Genomic DNA, 6,000 nt, shown 5'->3' with positions numbered 1-6,000 from the left:
TTATATACACTTGTCAAGCTTCCCAAATAGATGCTTTCACAAAATTTTTTCTAACATGCAACTACATGCCATGATGCAACTAACATTTATACATCCTAGTGCATATGCTTCTACCAACTATTATGCAAATGCAATCCTATAATCACATTGTTTATACCGCATCAATCAAAATAAAGCCACATAGTCATTAACATAAAGAGGAAAAAAGAAGATTGGAAAGATCATACCATGTGGTCTTCAATATCCTCATGTCTCGGATGTGGCGTAGTCGATCAATGTGAAAAGGACAAACAAACAAACAAGTATATACAATATATACAATACTACACTATAAAGGAAATGAACATGTTTTTGTGTTTTTCAATTTTTCAAATTTTTATGTTTTTTGATTTTGTGAAATAAAAAGACGTGTTTTTGTATTTTTCACAAATTTTCAATTTTTATGCATTTTGGAATATAAATTCCCATCCCCCACTTTATTTTGGACATTGTCCTCAATGTACATGTAGGAGTAGGAATGAAAAAGGAATACATGTTTTTGGATTTTTGAATTTATGGAAATAAATGCAATGATATGAATGAATGCATGCTCTAACTAAATGCAATTCTATATGACATATATAACAAATGAATGCAATCTAAACTACACTAGATGATGCATGTTTTCTATTAAAATATGGTCACTTATGATCAAACCTCCCCAAACCGATTTAAGCACTATTTCTAGTGTAGAAAGGAATAGGTTTGGTCATTAGTGACTATGTATGAATTCTAGTCTATATGCAACTAACTACATGAATCATATGAAATATATTACAATGCAAACTATACTATATGAACTAACTAATTTAAATGCAATATAATACAAATGCAAGCCTAAACTATATGATATATGTATGTCGCTTCATGGTTTAACGTCCCCAAACCGATTTTAAACACTATTGCTAATGTAGGAAGAAAGGGGTTTAATCATGAGGTAACTACATTAATGCAAGTATACTTTGAGAGATAAAGAAAGAAAGGGTTCTTACAATCCTTGTAGGAGATGAAGATGGTAGATAGGATGCATACATAGCCATGTCATGAGCCAAATGAGAAAAGGTGAGATTTTAGCATTAATCCGCTCGAGACAAGTCTGATCCACTCGAGTTGATGCACGGACGCTCGGATTCAACATGGGACGCTCGGATTCTCACACAGTGCATCCTGAATTTGCCAACCCGTAACAGGACGCGCGGATCAAGCTCAGCTCGAGCGGATTCCTTCCGGGGACGCTCGGTTTCACAGGAATCTGCCCGGATTGTCTTACAGGAAGAATTCTTTCTTTCCTTGGTCTCCAACTCGCGCGAGTTGCTGTCGGGATGCACAGATTGAAATTTTAGACCCAACACCTTTATAATGATAAGTAGGATATGCACAAGCCCAAATTCTCCATTTTCTTCATTTCTTTACATTTGCTATCTTCTCATTTTCATTAATTTCCTTCAAAAAGCTCAAATAAAATATGAGATCCCTCTCTTTCATCTCTCATGCAATTTATTAAATGAATGCAAAATTGCATATATACAAATTAATGGTTATTGAGGAACTCCATCAAACCAAAGATTGTCAATTAACAATTTCATAGAAAATTATCACTAGCACTCAAAGCACGTAGAAGTCGGTCAAATTCTTGGGAGTGGGACATGAAGAAGCATGGATAGCAACACAAGATTATGAAATTGAAAAATGCCCAAGTAATAGACCGAACAAGCATGTCAAGAATGTTATGACAAAAATTATAGGAGATGTGATGGATGGTAGGAACATGAAATGGGTAGTTGGTTGGCAATTCACTCAACTCTTCCTCCAAATAGTCAAAATCACCATATTCAATGCAAGTACTCTCATTATCATCTAAGGCGATTTCAAGGGTGTCTATTTGGGGTTCCCAAATGTTCTCAATATCTCATATTCTTCATCCCAACAAAGACCATTATCAAAGGGGTTGTCATAACAAGGCTCACCAAGTTCAACACAATTGTCTCCCTCTAATATGTCATCCTCAAAGGGCGAGTTTTCACTCAAGCTCTCATCACTCTCACTTTGCCCATAATCATCAAGTTCCATGGAAGTTGGGTTTATTGGTACACAAGAAGAGTAAGGTGACGGTATCCAAGAATTGGTTTCAAAATCAAGAATGTACTCCTCCTCATCATCACTCTCTTCATCTAGCACTCCATCTTTTCAAGGAGGGGCAAATTTGTGGGCATAGTAGGTTGGCTAAAGGTTATAGGAAGGTGTCTCATTCTCACAAATCTCATTTTCATCATAGTTTTCCTCAATGAATTTTTGAAGTATGGTTTTTATCGCTTCCATACCTTCCTTGGCACTCTCAAATATGTCATGTACAATTTGCTTAAGACAATGGATGGTCATGAACTCGACAAATTCCCAAAATTCCTCACAACTCATCTCACATATCCTACCACCACTCAAGTGAAATGCCAAGTTGCGGGTTTCAAGGTTCATGCCATTATAAACAACACAACATGCTTCATAATTTGAAAGAGTAAAACCATGATTCTTCCAAGCATGAGTCATATAATCTTCAAATCTAGCAATGTACTTATCAAAAGACTCATTTTCATGTTGCCAAAAAGTGAATGTAGACATGTTGATCATGTGAAATAGAACAAGTATAATAAAACTCAAGAAAAAGAAGCACAACTAAAACTAGACAAAAGAACGATTCAAATACACAACACCGTCCCCGGCAACGGCGCCATTTTGATGGGTGAGATTGTCGTCGAGTCTCCCAATCAAACACATTTATATTCTCAACAAAGCAACTAGTTAGTGGTTAAGTCGAGGTCGATCCATGGGACGGTGGGTACATAAATTGTTCAATCTAATTATGGTTGTGCTTGGGGTTGTCACAATTGTAATGGGTTGAAGATTCTAGTCTAATGAAAGCAATGGAGTAAAATAAGCAATTAAAGGAAGGATGTAAATAAATGACTAAAAATGCTAGGATATCATAGGTTCATAAGGGATTCATGGGAGTTGATCATACAAACATGTATAAGCAAGCAATTATTGTTGTGATGGGATCGAGTGAGTGTATATCTTACAATCCCTAAGAAGGTTTGGGTCCCGGAGCTGAATCGATTACATTGTACAAGACCTACAAGTCAACTTAGTCCTTCCTATTCAACTATATGCATGGTCTAATGAGACTCGAGTTGGTTTATGTCTTACAAGTCTCATTGTAAAGATAAGTGATGGGTAAAAAATGCAAGGATTCATAGGCTCGCATTTCATCAAACATAACATGTGCATAAGTTGAAATCACAACAAGCAAGCAAATAAATTATGAAAACATATTAGATTAAGCATGAATCATTCCCCATGTTGATTTCCCTTAATTACCCATTAATCCTAGCTAAAGAAACTACTCACTCATGATCAAGTTTAACATGTTAATAAGGTTGTCAATCATACTAACAAGGCCAAACATGATGAACAAGTAAGAAAGATTAATAATAATTAAAGTAAGAGTAAAAGAGATTATACCTATGAAGATGATTCCAAATAATAAAGCAAAGAATAAAAGAAGAGAACTTGATTGATTGATGAAGAGTTGTCAATTCTCCAATAATAACCCAATAATCTTCAATTACCCAATAATAAACTTGAATTACTCAATAATAAAGTTGAACAATAATTAAGGAAAGATTAATATGTGAATTGTGGAAAGATTAAAGAGTAATCTATTCTAATCTACTCCTAATGAAAGCTTAATCTAATCTAAGAAAGGATTGATTTAATCTAAGGGAACTTCATCCTTTGATTATTACAAATGGAGTATATATAGTGGTACATCATTAGGTTAAGCAAGGGTAGATTAGTAAATAACATTGCTAAGTGTTGAGTATGGAAATGCTCCTCTCGAAGGAGATGCGCATATCCTAGGACTGGGATGCTCATCCTGAGCTCGGGATGCGCGGATCCACAAACAGACTATTCTGAAAATGGCGCAGTATCTTGGGACGAGCGGATTGGTCTCGGGACGCGCGGATCCCGGGACAGCTTGTTTATTTGAGCTCGGATTGTAAAACGGACGTCATTTCCTCATTTGGGCTCCTATTTGAGTGATTCAAAAGCCTAGACCACTTGATTTTTCGACGCCGTTTCATCTAGCATACTTTTAGAGCCAAAAACTCAACTCTTGATTTGGGTTCCGAGCAATTTCATCTTCCAATGGCTTCCTTCTCGTCATCCTTACTCAACTCTTGATTTGGGTTCCGAGCAATTTCTTCTTGCAATGGCTTCCTTCTCGTCATCCTTGCTTTTAAGCCTATGACCCTTCTATATACTCTCTATTCCTACATCATTGGTCACCCTTCTTGCCTCCTCTTCATACTAGTCCATCCAATATCATCAAAAAGCTTCCAAATATGCACGAGAGAGGGGGAATTCCGCCTCATTATCTTCTTTCCTACAAAACATATACAATGTAATAGGAAAACCAAATAGGAAGGATTTGACGGATAAAATGGCCATAAAATACTATATTAGTATGTAAAATAGGTTCAATTAGGGGACTAAATGTGCGCAATTATGAGTCACATCAGCGTGATAGTGACAAGACACCTCGAAGACCCGCGAAATGGCTCTCGCCTCTTCGAGCAGCCCATTCGGCCATGTCGCTCAAAACGCACACAACCACCCATTTCTCTATAAATACCCCTCAAATGCCACCATTTGAGAGTTACGCGAGTGTCCGCCCCCTCATTTCTCCCTTAAAACTCTAGACTCGACTTCTCAAGTCACAAACCGACACGTGTTTCCGACCTACCGATCGAAAACACAAGCCTTACACATCGTTTGGTACCGTCATCGTGCATTAAATCACTTGACCGACCATCTCGACCAACTACACCATCACTAAACTTAAAACACTATTTTACATTGCTAACACGATTTTTCAAACCGAGTTTTCCGACCAAACAAGTTGATACACTTTCGTCGATTTCTCGTCTCAAGCCTAGCATGTAAGTATGAGGGTGTAAAAATCCTCTTCTATCATGTTTTTCATTTGTTTCATGACTATAACATGCTAAAACATGCATAACATGGTCCAAATATGGGATAAATGAGCCAAAACCGGATTTTTGGCCGAGACAGGGGCTGCTTGTATAGCAGCATGGCTCGCGCCTAAAGCCCCTCTCAGGCCTTAATCCAGCCGTGTTTGGTCTCTTCTTCCCTTTATTATCATTTTACATTTGTAATCGGTTTTTACCATTTCAAATATTTCAAATCATTTTTATGATAAACCTTTAACCATAAAACATTTTTCACCCTTGGTTCCTAATACCATGACGATCTAATCCGTGTTCCGGTGATAATATTTGGTTAATTACATTTTAAAAGGTATTTTAAAACCTTTTATTTTATTTCTTTACATTTTAAAAGGTATTTTAAAACCTTTTATTTCATTTCTTTACACTTTCAAAACAAATGTATTAGTCATAAATACAACACAATCCTTGGTTCTACATACCATGTCGGATTTCAACCCGAGTACGATGATGAATATTGACTAATTACAAACAAATGAACTTAAAACAATTAGTTCATAATCATTTTCAAAACTATTCATGTCAAGCTTGCAAAACCGAACCCGACCTCGAATATTGTCAAAACAATGACGATTTTTCAAGTCTCGTTCTTCACATCAACACAAAAGCGGTCTAAACGACCTTTTCAAATCAAAACGGGTTCAAACACTCTCTTTTCAAACCATTTTACAAACCTTTTCAATGGTCGGAAGACGTTCTCCAATCGTCTGTTGACCCGCGCCTAAACAGGCCACCTATTTTCTAATTTTCAAAGCAGGACAGGCTTGTTTGCGTCGCCTGATGGCTCGCGCCTATATAGTCTGCCTGATGTAGACCCTGTTTCCTTCCAGCACTTGTCTAGGAAGATCCCGACTTCGGTTAACCCGAATACAGGACG

Source organism: Silene latifolia, chromosome 10 (genome assembly GCF_048544455.1).
Source record: "Silene latifolia isolate original U9 population chromosome 10, ASM4854445v1, whole genome shotgun sequence".
NCBI classification, from domain to species: Eukaryota; Viridiplantae; Streptophyta; class Magnoliopsida; order Caryophyllales; family Caryophyllaceae; genus Silene; species Silene latifolia.
This window is presented reverse-complemented; position numbering follows the sequence as displayed.